Source organism: Neomonachus schauinslandi, chromosome 9, assembly GCF_002201575.2.
Source record: "Neomonachus schauinslandi chromosome 9, ASM220157v2, whole genome shotgun sequence".
NCBI classification, from domain to species: domain Eukaryota; kingdom Metazoa; phylum Chordata; class Mammalia; order Carnivora; family Phocidae; genus Neomonachus; species Neomonachus schauinslandi.
This window is the reverse complement of record NC_058411.1, coordinates 51,575,303-51,593,608: the sequence shown is the minus strand read 5'-3', so window position 1 is coordinate 51,593,608 and position 18,306 is coordinate 51,575,303. Positions and strand designations below refer to the sequence as shown.

At 36.1% G+C, this 18,306-nt stretch overlaps 1 pseudogene; it reads right to left on the bottom strand.

Moving 5' to 3' along the window:
- LOC110590558 overlaps positions 1 to 14,038 on the bottom strand; it is a 71,375-nt pseudogene extending 57,337 nt beyond the window's left edge.
- Between the last annotated feature and the right edge of the window lie 4,268 nt (positions 14,039 to 18,306).

Below are 18,306 nucleotides of genomic sequence, written 5' to 3'. Positions count from 1 at the left end.
GGGCCAAGGGCAGGCCACCCCAATATGGCTACTTTGCATGAAGATTATTCTGAGCTAAGGGCAAACGAGACCCTATGACCCTCAAGAGAAATTTTTGCCCCTTCCTTTATGTAGAAGAATCTAAATTGGGGTCTTTCCCAGAATAAGGATTATTAGCAGAGATACATTTTATCTGAGTGTGACCCATCTATATGGCAGGGCAAACATCTAATTACCAAACATCTGCTCTTCTTTTTATTGCCCTGTGAAGTACGTTCCTCTCCTCAGAAGTCCCAGACTCCTTTCCCCTTCTCCTTGGTTCAGGATGGCCTAGATACCTCATTTTGCCTGACTGTCTTTGGAATTTCCAAGTCTATGTGTATTTCTCATACATAAGCCATTAAATTTAATTTTCTCTTATTAATCTGTCTCATGTCAATTTGATTCTTAGTCCAGCTGGAAGGACCTTTGAAGGGGACAGGAATTCTTGCTCCTGGACACTATGAAATTTGAATAAAGGAAATCCATATTTGAAAAATAGTCAGAAGGTTCTAATTAAAGTTGTCTTACATCAGGCAATGGGACAATTACATACCTGTTTGATAAGAAATGTCCTCAAACATCTGAAAGAGCTGTTCAATACTTATCAAATGACAAGGACTCCCTTCTTGACCAAACTTCAATCAGATCCTTTGAGCCTTCTTCTTCTTCTTCTTTTTTTTTAAGATTTTATTTATTTGACAGAGAGAGACACAGTGAGAGAGGGAACACAAGCAGGGGGAGTAGGAGAGGGAGAAGCAGGCCTCCCACTGAGCAGGGAGCCTGCTGAGCAGGGAGCCCGATGCAGGGCTCGATGCAGGGCTCCATCCCAGGACCCTGGGATCATGACCTGAGCCAAAGGCAGATGCTTAATGACTGAGCCACCCAGGTGCCCCTGAGCCCTCTTCTTGGTTAGGCCCTATCCTTGGCTGGCTGCGCCCAGTTTTGGTAAAGAATACTATTGAGCCCACTTTCAGCAAAAAATCCTGCTAAGCCAGTTTAGCAAGAATCCCCCTCCCTTGATATCCAATCATGATCTTTTCCCCCCACTCTTGATATATAATTACATTCCTCTTTGCAATTTTCTATTTAGTGACTCCTTTACCATGCCTATTTGCTATGAATCCCAGCTGCCCCTATTATATTCAGAGTTGAGTTCAATGTTTCTCTCTTATTACAATAGTCATGAATAAAGTCTTCCTTGCTTGTTTAACTACACCCAGTACAATTTTTCTTTGGCAGATTCAAAGGGTGAGCTTGATCCAAATATCTTCAATCCTAGCCTAACACAATATGAAGCACCCACCACTTTTATAGATAGTTTTTGAGTGACAGACTTTCAAAAATGCAAATATATAATGTAAGAGGAGCATGTATTAACATCTGTTTGCCTTCAGTAGGGTATTTAAGGGGTGGGACACATGACAGGTAAATTTTAATCAGGAAGGAGGGTTCTTCAAAATTTTTATAGGATTAGGAGTTTATCTGATGAGAGTAGGTGTCTATCTAAGACCACAGTGGGGGATTCCAGGCAATTTGGCTTTGGGGTGGAAAATAGCTCACACATGAGGTACAAGGTGTCAAAAGGGAAGAAAGAAGGAAGACTATAAAACAGGAAATATTTGGACACCAGAGATGGCAAAGATATAATTGAAGTGGATTTTGCTGTTCCTCAGGTTTGTATACTCTTACTACAAAATAAGCTCTAGCAAACACCTTAGATGGCACTGGAAAGAATAAAGTCACAGATAGAGGATTCCCCTCATAACTTACTGAGTTTTATAAATGAAGGAGAACTTCATTTCTCTCAAGTCTGACCCAGGGATCTTAGCTGAAAATGTTGCTTGTCTCCCTTAGGAAATATAGAGGCAGGGTGGAACCATACCATTGACCATTTCAGTCAAATACTGAAAATTTTTAACAAAAAATAGGCAAATAAGAGATTTATTTTTTTGTAATTTATAAAACATTTAAACATTCTCATTCTTTACATACTCTTATTATCAGTAGGATATGCCATTTAGATCATTTTTCAAGGATCCATGAGTTATTTGCCCTGAGCCACACATATTCCTTTCCATTATTACTTTTAAGGACAAGAGCATGCATTGACAGCAGGTAACTGGTTTTCTGAGGGCAACCTTTGACATAGAAGAAAAGCAAAGCGAATTGACTTGTGAAGGCATTGAACCCCAGACCTTGACCAAGTTCTGATCTATAACAAAATAAAAGTATTGTGAAAGATAGCTATTTCAACTATTCTTGTTATAGACCATGGCTTCAAATGCATTTTACAGAACCCATGCCATTCTCTAAAAATTATAATATCTCTCCAAACTCACACTATGGATGCTGAAAATGCTAGTTCCCAAAGCCTTAGAAATAACTGTTTCTTTTCCTGTCTAGGGAATGATTATTCTCATTCTAATAACAGCCTGATGATTTCATTAATTTTATTATAGTAGATGAAAGGGATATGACTCTTTGATACAGTTGTGTTGACTGGTGAATATTTTCCCACATATTTATAAGAACACATTGATATGATACTTGGTTTAAAAAAATAATAATTTCCACAGGTCATTTTATCTGTTTAAGTGTGAATAGCACTAACCTACTCACAATAATAGGGGAGAAAAGCCTGACAAGAATGGCACTAAAGCCCTTTATAGAGATGTAAGTGTATAAAAGTAATAATGAGAAAAAGGTGAACATTACCCCTAAATTCTAGCAGTATATTTGCTTTGGCAGAAACAGAAATGATCTTTATGCATTGATTTTATCTTAGGTTATACAAGTATGTACATCAGAATCAAAAGCTGCTTTCATGGCTCCTCCTATTAAATTTAGGGGGTATTGTCCAAGTGTGTCAAAGAATCTGATGAGATTCTGACCATTTGAAAGTAATTAGAACAGTAAACACAAAGCTCTTCTACTCCCACAGCAGAATGCTACTTTTCTGAATGTAAAGTGGGTATAAAGGACAATTGTGTTGCATAGAGAAGTATGAATAGAGTCAGGAAGTCACCACTTACGCTCCTGCCTAGCAAGCACTTCAGAGGTCACCCAATCAGAAATCACTCAGGAAGTCTTTTCATCTCTGCAGACATATGGTTAATTATAAAAACTGAGACTGACACTGACACTGAAAAAGGCTAAAAAGCTCACGGTTTGCAGAGCAATGCCTGTGAATGAACACAATTACCACATGAGGCTTCCCACTTTACAACAAGAATGTTTTAGTCTATATGTAATATAGTTAACAACTATCGTACACACACCTAATGCAACCTGATTCTCTAATGGACAAGTTCTCCTTCGTTGCTCCCACAAATTAGGCAGCTCAACTTAAACAGGAATTTTCTTGGAGGCTTGCCATCTTGCTCAAGTTGCCAGACCCATGAAACTGCTTTGACAGATTTGCAAGAAGCCTTTGATCTGCTCAGATTCATCTTCTGGAACATGCACAGCTTCTGTCTTCTCTGCCATCTTTCCTCCAATATGTCTTTGTTTCATTTTCCTGGGGGTTTCCCTTTTCCAAATATATTCACTGTAAAAATGACCTTCAATAAATCCATTTCAGCACTTTTCCATAAGTACAAAAAAATCCATTCTTCATAGCTCTAAAAATCAAGGTTGAATCTTAATTAAAAGAGCCAAGCACTTCAAAGTATGGCTACCTTACCTTTGTACTCTTGTTTATATGTTGTCTTTGTGGTTTAAAAACATTTATAACTTTCACCTTATTTCACTTACTTAAGATTAAAATGTCCATTGAAAAAATAATAAAAAATAAGTTTGACTCTAACTACCGCCTTCTAGTTTCTTCATTATGCCATCTCTTTCCTGAATGAATAGACTACTATACCCTATTTGGCCAAGATCACACCAAATGTAGTACGTAGGAATGCCACCTAAAGGGCACCTGGATGGCTCAGTCAGCTAAGTGGCTGCCTTTGGCTCTGGTCGTGATCCCAGAGTCCTGGGATGGAGCCCCACATCAGGCTCCTTGCTCAGCGGTGCCATTCCCCCTGATTATGCTTGCTCTCTCCCCCTCCCCCATGTCAAATAAATAAATAAAATCTTTAAAAAAAGGAATTGTAAACAGAAATGCCACCTAAAACCTCGTAATAATAATAATGTGGATTTTTTAAAAAGTTTAATCCAGGATAAGACTTTGTCTTTCCAATATTAACTTAAGCTAAATTCAAGATGAAGCTTCTGAAGTTTTCCTAACTTTTGATGTTATGGCATTGTTTTAAATATGGCTACAGCTACAAAATAAGGAATGCTATTTAAATGATATTTTATAATTTGGTACTCTTGTGGATGCATATAGTCCAATGACTTGCAGCTACAGAAAAGATACAGATGAGCCATCTCCAATACACACACACACACACACAGGCATACAAATATCACATACATTGATTATATATGCATTCACAAGAGATAAAAAGCTAGAAGACAATAATAAACCCTTCATGCATATAATAAGCACACGTGCCTTCTACTTGCACTATTCGATTAAAAAGTATTTTCTTGCTCCTCAACTATTGTTTATAGTCCTCAAGTGAAAAAAATTCTCTAGAAAAAGGAACCCTGTGCACTGGTGGTGGCAATATAAATTGGTGCAGCCACTATGGAAAATAGTAAGGAGGTCTCTCAAAAAATTAAAAATAGAACTACCATACAGTTCAGCAATTCTACTGCTGGTTATTTATCCAAAGTTAAATGAAATCGCTAGCTTAGAACAGATATCTGTGCACCTATATTCATTGAAGTAGCCAAGACATGGAAACAACCTAAATGTGCACTGGTGGATGAATGGATAAAGAAAATATGGTACATATATACATAATGGAGTATTATTCGGCCATAAAAAAGAAGGATATCCTGCCATTTGTGGCAACATGGATGGACCTTGAGGGCATTATGCTAAGTGAAATAAGTCAGACAGAGCAAGACAAATACTGAATGATTTCACTTATATGTGGAATCTAAAAAATCTGAACTTGCAGAAACTGAGAACAGATTGGAAGTTGACAGAGGTGTAGTGGGGAAAATGGGTGAAGTTGGTCAAAAGGCACAAACTTCCAATTATAAGATAAGTTCCAGAATGTAATGTACAGCATAGTGACTATATTTAACAGTACTGTATTGTATATTTGGAAGTTGCTGAGAGAGTAGATCTTAAAAGTTCTCATAGCAAGAAAAATAATTTTGTTAAAATCTGTGAGAAAAAATTACTTCAATTAACCCATATTCTGGAATCAACAATTGTTGGGTTGTTGATTGTACAAACTTTTCCTAGCCATCCTGCTTAACTGGAGAATCTGAGACACTAACAAAATATACGCTGTTGATTGACAAAAACCAAAAACAACCAGAAAACCAAGAAAACCTTCTCTACAATATTCCTAAAATGCGATTCTTTCCATAAAACTTCCATGATAACCTACCACCACCCTCCCAGATAACTGAATGTATTTTCTACCTTGAACTGTCAAAGCAGTGTGAATCTCAACCATCCATCTATTCACCTGTCTGTTTTCTTACTCATTCAATCCATAGTATTTTCTAATGCATTGCTGGAACTGTATTAGGTGTTTAGGAAAACATGTACAATCCTTGCTATAAATTAGGAACCTGTGGTCTATCATTGGGGATGGACAGTAATTTCACAAAAATCAAACACATTTGTAATTACAGAATTGAATATTATTTCTTTTGTTCCTCTGCTAGAATATGAGAACATTAAGAGCAAATACTGTGCTTTCTTCAGCTCTGTATCCTTTTATAGTGTCTAAAATATTATTTGCACCAAATAGCTATTCAGTTAAATATTAAAAATTTACAAGGCTTTGTATCTAATTCTGACCTAATTTTAATGAAAATTTTTGTCTTGATGATTTTTATTCTTCCAGGACAGTTGTTCTGCTTGAGAATTCTAATTGTTAGGAAATTTTATTAGGTAGAAACTAACTTGGCCTTTCAGGCTAATGTATGAAAGATTTCTGGTGATGGCTATGGAAGTCAGAAAAAAAATACTCAGCTATAGTTAAAGTTTCAGTTATTTTTTTTTGTAGAGAGTTTTAAAAATAATTGTTTTATTGTAGAATACAAGTATGTATAGAGAAAATTTCTCTTGAGTATACAACTTGATGATGAAATTTCCACAAAGCAAATCTCTGGAATAAGCATCCAGAACAAGAAATAGAACTGTAAATCCCTATGCCAATACAAAATCATATGATGATTTTGATCCTAGTTGGCAAAACTCACTTTATACAATGGCTATCACATTGCCCTGCACAGATAATATTTTATAAGAATACTAAATATTCTAAAATTTTTAATACAATCTGCCTGGATTTCTTTTAGATAAAGGGGCTATACTTATTTTTATGCTTGTACTATTAAGTAAAGTAAAAATGTGCCTCTCATAGCAAGTGATTTCCCACAAATACACACCAGTTGAATACTCAAATCTGTGCTGGAATCCTTTGCCCTCTTGGTCTTCTGTTGCTCCTGTTTTGTCAACTCCCATGACTGAGTGAGCCTGTCTCTGTGTCTGTTCTCAGAGCTTCTGACTATTGCTGGACCCACCATAATTTCATGCTGGGTGTTCACCATGCTGAGAAATTTTTTGTTTCATCTCTTGACTTCTATTTTGTTACTGGACGTGGCAGTTTCCAGTTGGTTTGAATTCTGCTTTAGCTCACAACTCTAACTTTTAGTAATTTATTTGGTTTGTATTTACAGAAAAGTGTGAATTCTAATTTTTAAATTTGATTCTCACTTAATTTTTCTTCTCGGTGTTAATGTTCTACTTGGCCTTTTTATTCCCTAGTTACTCAACAGTGTTCTTTACTCAGTTCTAGTTCTTTTTGAGTTTCTGTAGCATTCTACACTGTTATGCCTCTAAAGTACCTGGATATACTGGGTACAAAAGGAAGTGCTCCTCTTTTCTTTCCCTCTATTCCTTCTTGTATGTTTCTCCTTCCTTGGCTTCCACCACACTTTGTATATCCTGGTTTTTCTGCTAAGAATTGTTCTTATATTTTCGTAGTGGAGTTTTCTTCTTCCTTCCAAACTAAAATATTTATAGGACTTTTAACCTCCCTAACACATACTTGGTGCTTAACAAGTGTTTTTGGCTTAATAAGTACACTGAGATTCTCTCATTTTTCTCTTTGTCTCTTCATATTCTTGTTCATCACTTCATTTATTTTTCTCTCTCTCTTTCTTCTCTATATCAATTCTCTTTCTTATGGCAACTTTCCCAAGACCCATAAATAGACTTAAATCCCCTTCCTTAAATGTATAGATACAGAATAAATGTTTGTAGTTAAGTTTTTCAGTTGCAAAAAAGTTGGAAACCAATTCTGGCTATTTAATTTTATTAATTAATTAATTATTTAGAGAGAGAGTGCAAGTGGGAGGTGTAGAGGGGCAGAGGAAGAGGGAGAGAGAGAATACTAAGCAGGCTGTACACCCAATGCGGAGCCTGATGTGGGGCTGATCTCAGGACCCTGAGATCATGACCTGAGCCAAAACCAAGAGTTGGTGCTTAACCAACTGAGCCACCCAGGTGCTCCCTGGTTAATTTAAATATAAAAAAAAATTTTACCTAGGGGTCTCCAGAAGGTCATCAAATCAAGGGGAATCATAGAAAGCTAGGATCTGGTTGAAAAGACTTATTTACAGGGTGCCTGGGTGGCTCAGTTGGTTAAGCGACTGCCTTCAGCTCAGGTCATGATCCTGGAGTCCCGGGATCGAGTCCCGCACTGGGTTCCCAGCTCATCAGGGAGTCTGCTTCTCCCTCTGACTCTCCTCCCTTTCATGCTGTCTGTCTCTCATTCTCTCTCTCGCAAATAAATTCTTAAAAAAAAAAATTAAAAAAAGAAAAGACTTATTTACATATTTATAAAAAAGGAATATAAAACATAAAACAAGTAATGTAAAATAACTTTTCTTCATACACGTAAATACAGGCCTATTTCCTGCTCAGTACTCCATACTCCATAAACAGGCAACTTCAGAATCTGGCTTATAATCAGTTTCCCTTTAGTTCTGTTGTGACTCTATCTTGATATTCTGCAATCTATAGCCTAAGTTATTGAGTTATATAACCCAGATAACTTTATATAAAGTGGCAGGGGAAAGAAAAAAGAAATTATACATATAAAATTATTTATATACTTTTATATTTATTAATTTTTAATTATCATTTAATAACAAATTATTAATGATTAAATGTATATGACATACATATTTTAATCTGTATAAAATGCATATGTATATGTACACATACATTAACATGTGACCTATTGTTGAAGGAAACTAACACAATACATTTTTCAGCCTTTACTTTTATAACTAGTCATGAAATTACAGATGCTTTTGTGATTTCTTCCTCCACTACCCTTGATGTTCTTCATGATTCCCCCAGAAATGTTCTATGGCTTCTGGCTTACATCTTGGTAGGAAGAAGAAGCTTTAGGGGTTTCCACTTGGTTCTATTGTAATAGCCTTTAGAAGAAGCATGCATTCGCATCAGAATCATCAGGGATGAATCTAGGATCGGGTACTTACTAGCTTTGTAACCTTGGGTGTTACTTAACTTATGTGTATCTTAATTTCTTTATCAATAAAATGAGGATAATAATAGTACAAGTTTGCTGTGAGGATTAAATAAGTGAATGCATATGCAGAATTTATAACAATGCCTGACACATTGCAAGTACTCGAGTGTTAGTGATTATTATTAGTAGTAGAAGTAGTAGTAATTCTTCAAGGTTCAGGTAGATAATGGGGGTTAATAATATGGTGGGTTCTGAGTATCACTGGCCAGTGATGAGGTGGTCTTAACTAAAACTTCTTTTTATCTCTTTATTTGTGTAAGCTCCCATTTTGACAAGTGGACCACAATGGCAATATGAGTTTTAAGAATTTATGTTAACTCACAGCAAATGTTAAATATCTGAATGTTTTGGAGATGTCCCCTTCCTTAGTGCACAGTAACCCTAGTAAATGGGTGCAAACTCCATCAGGAAAGGCCAGAAGAAAGATGACAGAACATACTGTGATGTTATTTCAAGGGCCTTCCTCAAGTTATAACCTTCCCTGCATTCAAGGGACTGTAGGTGTGTAAACTGCCTCAGGTCTGAGAATTGGTTGAGGAGTCATGACTCTCAGTAGTGTTATGAATCAGGTAGCATCCCAATGAGCTGCCCATCTGTTTTGTTCCTAAGAACCTCATGACCCCAAAAGTCCCTGTTATCGGCATGTTCTGGTTACCACACTGACCACGCTTCTTATCATAATAGCAAGCTCGTTCACTTGGCTTCCTCTGGTTAAGTATCATTACTAAGTTCCTATCATCACAAAATCCTTCTTATCACCTTGAAACTCCTTTCTATACTTTCATCCCAGACTATTATTATTCTCACTAAATGTCTTTCATTTACAATTTTTTTTAATTTAAAGATTTTTATTTATTTATTTGACAGTGAGAGATACAGTGAGAGAGGGAACACAAGCAGGGGGAGTGGGAGTGGGAGAAGCAGGGTTCCTGCTGAGGAAGGAGCCCGATGTGGGGCTCGATCCCACGACCCTGGGATCATGACCTGAGCCGAAGGCAGCCGCTTAACAGTTGAGCCACCAGGCGCCACTCATTTACGATTTTATAGTGGCCATTATCTTCTTGTATTTTCTTAAGAATGCCAAATTATTTTTTCAAATTTTCTTCTAGTTTCATATAATATATCACTTTTAGAGATTTGCTATTCCTCTGAGTCTTCATGCTTCACGACAGACTTCTTTGTTTTGCACTTTTGTTTTATCCTTTTGGAAAAGGAATAGTTTTTCCAGACACTGTGTTTATCAAATTGGCTTTTCTGACCACTTGAGTGGTAGTCAAACCTCTTTTAGATCTTCAACCAGTCATCAAGTTGATACAAATCATATATAGCCCAACTCCTACTGAAAGCAGGTTTTAATCTCTTGTGGTTCTGCTAGCCTATGATGCTGACAACTGCTGAATTGAACATTCTCAACATGAAAATGATAATCCCCAGAGTCTACTTCTTCCAAGCCTCTTTTGATATTCATTCCCTATCTACTAAATTATTCATAGGAAATATGCATCCTAGAATGCCAAATGGTACTTCTAGTCATTTCTGCATCCTTAACCAGTTTTTTGGGAACTCTATCTCCCCTTGGACATATAAAAAGAAATATTGCCTGAGGTTGTGGGCTCAATTCTTGATGACTTGAAAAACTATAGCAATTGATGCTTGGTCAGTTTCCTAGTTGGTAGAGACCCTGAATTTCTGGTCTAGGGGCAGAAGGTGAGGCATAGCTCGTGGATTGACATAGCATGACATTGAAAAATTTGACCCTATGAGGCTTGTAGTGGGTAATGGGAAATCCTCTTAGATTCTGACATTAAGCTGACCATCAGTCCTAATTTTAATGGATGATGTGAATTTCCATTCTTTTGGTCTTCATAGATGTTTCAGTGAGAATTTAGGAAAGGCTGCATCAGTCACATTTGCCACTTTATACCAGAAGTCTTCATTCAGTGAATGAAGAATTTCTCAAAGTGTATTTTGGATACACTATTTCAAAAAAATTACAACAAAAAGTATTTCACAGGGCACCTGGGTGGCTCAGTCAGTTAAGCATCTGCCTTTGGCTCAGATCATGATCCCAGGGTCCTGGGATTGAGTCCCAAGGCGGGCTCCCTGCTCCACAGGGAGTCTGCTTCTCCCTCTACCTCTCCCCCTGCTAGTTCTCTCTCTCTCTCTCTTAAATAAATAAATAAAATATTTTTAAAAAGTGTTTCACAGGGCAAGCCAGGACATTTGAGTTATACTGAAATAAAGTTAAACATGTCTGTTTAAAGTGAAGCTTCCCAAAGCTTTTGCTATGTTAATGTATATAGAGATGTATATAGGGAATCCCTTGGCTAGGAATAGAGTATATATTCTTTGTTGCCCAAACTTATTTGAACACAAGTTCCTCCCACTCCTTATTTTCCATAAGGCATTTTCTGAGAATAGTGTTTTATAGAGCATATTTTGGGAAAGGGCAGTTTATAGGTTGTTTTTAATTTCTGGAAGTTGCCTACATCTTACTGGAGCTATTCATTTTGTTGTTGATTATCCTTGAGAGGAGAGGGAGATGGGACCAGAGGGCATGAATTCTCAGCCAGAACTTCTTTCTTCTCAGGCTTATCACTTCAAAGAGTTTGCCAGTAAGTGGTATAAATATCTAAACAGTTCATATGTAGCAAAAAGAAATACATTTTCCCATTTGCAAGTAAATTTATTCCTCAGGTGTTTGATTGCAATGGAAGTTCATAGACATATACTTCACTTCATATTACCTTGTTTGTGACCTCTATTCAATTTTCCCTGCTGATTTTACTCAGTTGCCAAGTCAGGATAAAATTTTGGCTTTTGAGGAAAAGGGAGTAAAATATAGATAAATCAATATTACTGTGTTTTGTTTTCTGATTCCTGACTTTTTTCAGAATCCTAGCAGTTGGTAATTAGCTATGACTAGATTGCATAGGTCTGTTTCAGGAGATCTGAATTGGTTCTCAGCTGTACTGCTTTTGGAGGTTGTATATTCTGAGTACCAAAAAGGATTCACTGTCTAGAATAGTATTTCTCTACTTAAACTGTACTGTGAGCTGTTAGCCTCATTAACCAAGAGTTGCAAACTTTAGGGAATACAGAGTTAATAACACTTACAATGAAAAAGGCTCTTGTTCTCTAAGAATAATATCTATCTAGATATGCTGCCTTTTAAAACATTGTGAGAAACAACAAAATGGTCCTAACTCCCCCCTCCCTTCCACCTCCTGCCCATGCCCATCATGACTAAGTCCTAAAAGTCACCAGTTGACAACTCCTGATCTGAACACAAAACAGTGAATTGGCAAGAACAGGGAGAGAGGAGGTGGATAGCAATAGCTATAAAGTATCAGGGGGAAGACAGAGGAGGTGGTCTAAAGTGGTAAAAGCTTACTTCACCAGCTACTAGGAATTGCCAGTATTGAATGCCCAGAGCAACTGTGGACCAGTTGGAACTTGCTGAATCTGAGTCTGCATCTTTGGGAACTTTGCCAAGACTGTAGTAACCATGATATTTAAAAGTATTGACCACAAGGTAGACACCATTACTGTAGTGCTAAAAATGTGTTCCAAGTGCCAGTAGGTATGTTTGAATTCTGTATCTTAGATCAAGCTAGTATACCTAGTGTGTCAAAGATTGATGCTTTCCAGAGGCTTTAACAAGATTATCAGAAGCAAATATTTTATCTGGTATTTAGCTAGTAGTTATAATTAATTTGTAAGCTTCTTGTTGTGAAGGACTGTATTAGTCAAGATTCTTGGTTGCATACAACAATTCAAAGCAACTTCATTTCAACTAGGGAATTTTTTGAAAAATACTGGGGTAGATCACAGAGCTGAGTGAAAAGCTGTGGGAACCAGGAAAGTTCTAGTAGTCTACAATTGGATTGCTATGAGAATTCTCTTTTTCATCTATCTTCTCTGATTGGTGTGAACTTGGTCCCATACTTACCTTCAACTGAGAAAGAGAGATTACTAAAAAATAATGAAAAAGAGATGCCAAAAAGAAAAAAATTATAGATATCCTATCTTATTCAGTCTTAACATAGTACTGTATACATATGGCTCTTCCATAAGTATTAATTTGATTTCCTTGTACCTCTCATTTAGGGAGATACCATTCATTCTTTTTTTTTTTTTTTTAAAGATTTTATTTATTTATTTGAGAGAGAGAGAATGAGAGACAGAGAGCATGAGAAGGAGGAAGGTCAGAGGGAGAAGCAGACTCCCCGCTGAGCGGGGAGCCCGATGCGGGACTCGATCCCAGGACTCCAGGATCATGACCTGAGCCGAAGGCAGTCGCTTAACCAACTGAGCCACCCAGGCGCCCCGATACCATTCATTCTTGAAAAGGCCTCGTCGAAGCTTGTGTCAAATTCTGTCACTGATTCTAGAGGAATCCTGGAAAGATGCAAGTGATCATAAGATGAATTTATTTAGTTGAGTGGATTTTGGTCTCTGTCAGTCTGAACGCATGGCTTATGTTTTGGTGAGAGTCATCACTGTCTGACCCTGACATTGAGTAGGATGGTTACCTGGGGAAGGGATCTAGTACCTAATATCATTATGTTGCCTCCAAATGCAATTACTAATTTCTACCTAAATGCTTCTAGTGATAGGGGCTCCTTGTTTTAAAGTAGTGCATTTTCTCTAATAGCTATATCGTTACATTATTTCCATATATTGAACCATATTATTACCACTTAGATTTATAGGGACTCTATGAAATCAAACATTCTTTTATGATATGGTTCTTCAGTATTTGAATATTGCTTTCCAGTCCTTTGAAATCATCTCTTAAGGTCACTTACCTTCTTCTTTTTTTTTTTTTTTTGCCAACCATTCATTTGTGAATGACACTTTAAAATTGCTCCACACTAGCAGTACACATTGAAACCCTGGTAATGTTTTGCCTTATTAATCCTACTTCTAAGAGTTTATCCTAGGGAAACAATTATGTACATAAAACTGTAAGACTTAAGACACTTTGTGTGGAAAAAAGAAAGTAATTTATAACAGTTGAAAGTTATAATGGCTTAAATGTTCAATAATAATGAGTTGGCTAAGTAAGTTTTGAAATGCTCATATGATGGAATATTATAATGCCATTAAAATAGTGCATAAATAGATATATTGACAGGTGATAATATTCATTATATAAGGTTGTTTCATTTATCTCTTGCTGCATAATAAATCTCCCCAAATCTTAATAGCTTAAAATAAAAACAATTCATTTCCTCTGATACTGTGTGTTAGCAGTCTGGGTGGTTCTGCTTGTCCTGTCTAAAATCACTTACACATCTCTAGTTATCTGTTGGCTTACCTGGACTAGAGAACTCAAGATGGCTTCCCTCATCTGAATGGTAGTCCATGCTGTTGATTGTGGTGCCTCAGTTCTCTGAGGCTCCAGAATTTATAGTGTCATGTCTATGACATTCCATGGATCAAAGCAGGTCATAAGACCATCTAAATCCAAGTGATTAGGAAATAGACTCTACCTCTTGATAATTTACGGCCATGGTTGTGATCTATCACAAATAACAAGTAAAAGAAGCAGGTTATAAATAGATTGACTCAGATTTGCTAATGTTATTGATAAATACATAAACACAGAGATAACATTCTTGAAAAATATATGCATAAATATGAAAAGTGAATTTTTTTAAAACAGATTTTATTTCTTTATTTGTCAGAGAGAGAGAGAGAGCACAAGCAGGGGGAGCAGCAGAAGGAGAGGGAGAAGCAGGCCTCCTGCTGAGCAAGGAGCCTGATGCAGGACTTGATCCAAGGACCCTGGGATCATGACCTGAGCTGAAGGCAGACGCTTAGCTGACTGAGGCCCCCAGGTGTCCTGAAAAGTGAGTTTTTAATAGATGATAGAATTATGGCTATTTTTGTGGGATTTTTCTATGAGCGATATGATTATGACTATCTTTTTTCCACAACTAATCAATTGTGTAATGAATTTAAGAGAGGCATCTTAAAATACTAATTGTCATATTTTCTGTGTAAACCTCTACTGCCCTGCTCTTTCACCAGTGTTTTTAGGGTTATTTTTCTCTTCCTTAGCTTAAAAAAATTTCTGTAAAAGAGGAGATTCAGATATAACTTACAGATAAGAATGGGGAGAAGAAGAGGTAGAGGGCAACTTAGAGAATGGAGAAAGAAGTGGAAGGGCTCTACATTGGAAAACAGAAGGAGGGCTCTTCACAGAAGCACCTGAACAGCCCTAAGCATGGACCTTTCATGAACCTGTCATGTGTGGACAACCATCTGAGATACTTAAAATCACTCAACGAACAAAATATAGTGGAAAGAAGAGAGAAGGTCAAACTGTGCCCCTTACCAAGGGTTTAGTGTATAAAAGGTGTTAGGAATTTCCCTGTGAATGAGGCAAAAGAGGAGGCATGGGGGCATACTGCTATTATTATATATATATATATATGTATATTTATAGCAGTATGCTATTATATGCTATTATATACATAATAGCATACTATTATATGCTACATATATAATGTCTTTAAATTATTTAAAAAATTTCTGGACCTAGTTGTGACTCTCCAGTAATCAGATCAAACAAGAAATCATTAGGATAGCTTCTATTTCTCCCTCCAACTATAATCTCTCTAGAGGCTAATATCACTCCATAAATCAATGTGGGATACAGTTTAACTAAGCATACAAATTGCCAAATTATACCATCATCTAGTACATTTCCCCCTATCTTCTTCAGGAAAACATCACAAAAGTGATTTTTGTTAAATGCCTTACAGAAATTAATATGTACTCTGCTTATGGCTTTCCTTTTGTTAGACTACTAGACTTACTTTAAACAGGATGAGGTTACTTGCATATCTTTTTCTTTGTTGTCTTATGCTGGGTTTCAGTGATCACCACTTCCTTTTCTAAGTGTTCACATATCACCACTGCAAATCTCTTTAATAATTTTTATTAATCTCTTTAACAGTTTTTGCTAGAATGTTGGGAGTCATGTTAGGCTCACCAGACAGTGCTGAACAAAATTATAATATAAGTAGGAAGACCAAACTCACCTACCTGAAACAATTGCTGGTACTTTTGAGTTGTCTTGGTATATAAGCTCTCCCCTTCTGCAGTGTCCTCCTTACAACTTCATGTCTTTAAGTACTCTCCATCATGTAGGCCAGCTTTAGGTCCAATTCTTCATGAAAGCCCTCTCAGGTATTGCTAGGCAACAGTGATCTCTTATTTTCCTAAATTTTGGTTGTCCTTACTGTCTGCACTCTCCAACCTAATATTTGATTTATTTTGCAATGCCTCACAGAGTAGAGACAAAGATCTTCTACTATATTGTGTAACAAGTTTATTATACACTACAAGGTACCCACCAATAACTTAGCAAACATTGACCTGTTAAAAATTATTGTTTTTGCTTAGAAGTTTATTTTTTTCTGAAAATGTTTATCACCCTCTGAGCTCTGTAATATTCCTCCTTTCTGATTGTTCTGCATTGTCCTCTTAGCCCTCTTTGCCCTGTGCCTGCCCTGAATTTGTACTTAGGGCTCTTAGAATTTTGCCTTAGTCTTTCTTCTGTAAATATATTTCTTTTTTTTTTAAATATTGATAACTTTATGAGAGTGGAGTATTATCTCAACAGAAGGTGATGATATTCAACATCTATTTTGAAACTTTAAATTTGATACTTCAGAATTTGAAAATTAAGTTAGCTTCCTATTTATCAATCTCAGCATTCAGGAACTTAGTGCAAGAGATACCAGTGTGTATTTTCAAATGCTTAAAGGCAATACTCTGAGGAAGAGTATTATTTAAATGGAAGAATTAGACTATGCTTGAAGTACCATTTAATGCTTACATGTGTTTCTTTACCAATCATGTTCACTTACCTTAAATATTTAATGTATCTGTGTAGATATGTTTTATATCATTTGTGTGTGTGTGTGTGTGTGTGTATCTTTCTTTTTTCCCCCTACCCATTCTTATTTTTAGGCATATGTTGTTCACCACATTGGCTGATAGCCACAGTGGCTATTGACCACATGTAATGTGGATAGTCCAAATTGAGGATGTGTTTTAGGTGTAAAATACACAGAGGAATTCAACCTTTTAGTACAAATATATAAAATATCTCAATAATTTGTATATTGATTACATGTTAAAATACTTTGATAGTCAATCTAAATACAAAATATATTAAAATTAATTTTACCTGCTCCTTTTACTTTTAAATGTAGCTGTTAGAAAGCTTAAAATTGTGGCTCACATTTGTGACTCAATTCAAACTTTTGTCAGACAGTGCAATCTTAGCTTAAAAAGTGAACTAACACATTTTCTTCTTCCTTTCCTCCCTCCCTCCCTCTCTTCCTTCCTTCCTTCCTTCCTTCCTTCCTTCTTCCTCCCTCCCTTCCTTCCTTCTTTCCTTCCTTCTTTCCTTCCTTCCTTCCTTCCCTCCTTCCTTCCTTCGTTCTCCACTGTGACCAGTAAAACCCTATACATAGAGGTACTTGATGGTAACAGTACAATGAAAGTTGAATGGTCAAACTGGTCAGAATTTTGAAGGAAAGATTTATTTGAAATAATCTTATGGAGATGAAAGTGAACAGAGGAAACTGTTCTATTTGACTTTCCATCTCCTATTTTAAAGGTAGGTAAAAGAAATAACTAAATTATTTGGTCAGGATCTGCAAAGTTTGTTATATTTCCCCTTCCATTTGGAAAGTTGTCTGCTTATGAAACATGTAAATCTGAATGAAAATGGCTGAAACTCCCAGCAAATATTATCCACTACAATTTCAAAATTATAGCTGAAGTTTCAAGGACTAATTTAAGTACAGCTATTATGAGAGATTATTTACTAGATCAAAATGTTTTATCAAATACTCTCTGCTATCTGGGAGTTATACAATCCTTTTAGTGTGATCAGTGATACAAATAAGTTTGCTATCTTGGACTTTGTCCATTTTCCTTAACAACAAACAAAAATTAAAGCCTTCAGCCAAAGGGAGACACAAAATAATTATAAAAATTTATCTTTTGGTCAAATTTTATACTAATAAAATTCTTTCAAAATTTGTCATCTGTCAGTTTAAAAAATGTATCCTGAAATTCAGAATTGTTTTGTTTTTTATGAAGAAGAGTTGATGAATTAGTAACTGATTTTACAGCTTCTAGGATAACTACTCAACAATGTTTAGAGAAAATAAGAAAGATTGAATTTTAGCAGTCTCTGTTCAGCCTTCACTGACAATTGATCCACAACATATAATTTTCTCCAATGTACTATACAAAAGGCCAAACCTGGGAAAAATAGGATTAATTCATCAAAGGAATAACAAGTGGAAACATTTCTATTTCAATAATAACAAACAACAAAAAAAGGCATTTATATTTTTTCCCACTTTGTTTTAAGCAAATTGTTTAGTTTGGCTATGAACAAACAAAGCACCTTTTCTAATTATTTTAAAAATTATTTTCTTTAATCACATTTCCCTATCTCTTCCAAAATAAGTGTTTAGATACCAAAAGACATGAATGCTATTTTGGGACTTTATTCTTGCCTATCACCTTTCTTTTTTTGCTGGAACATTTTTTTTTTTTTAATGAACTGTTAAATGATGAACTTCAAAGTGTCCCTTTGGGA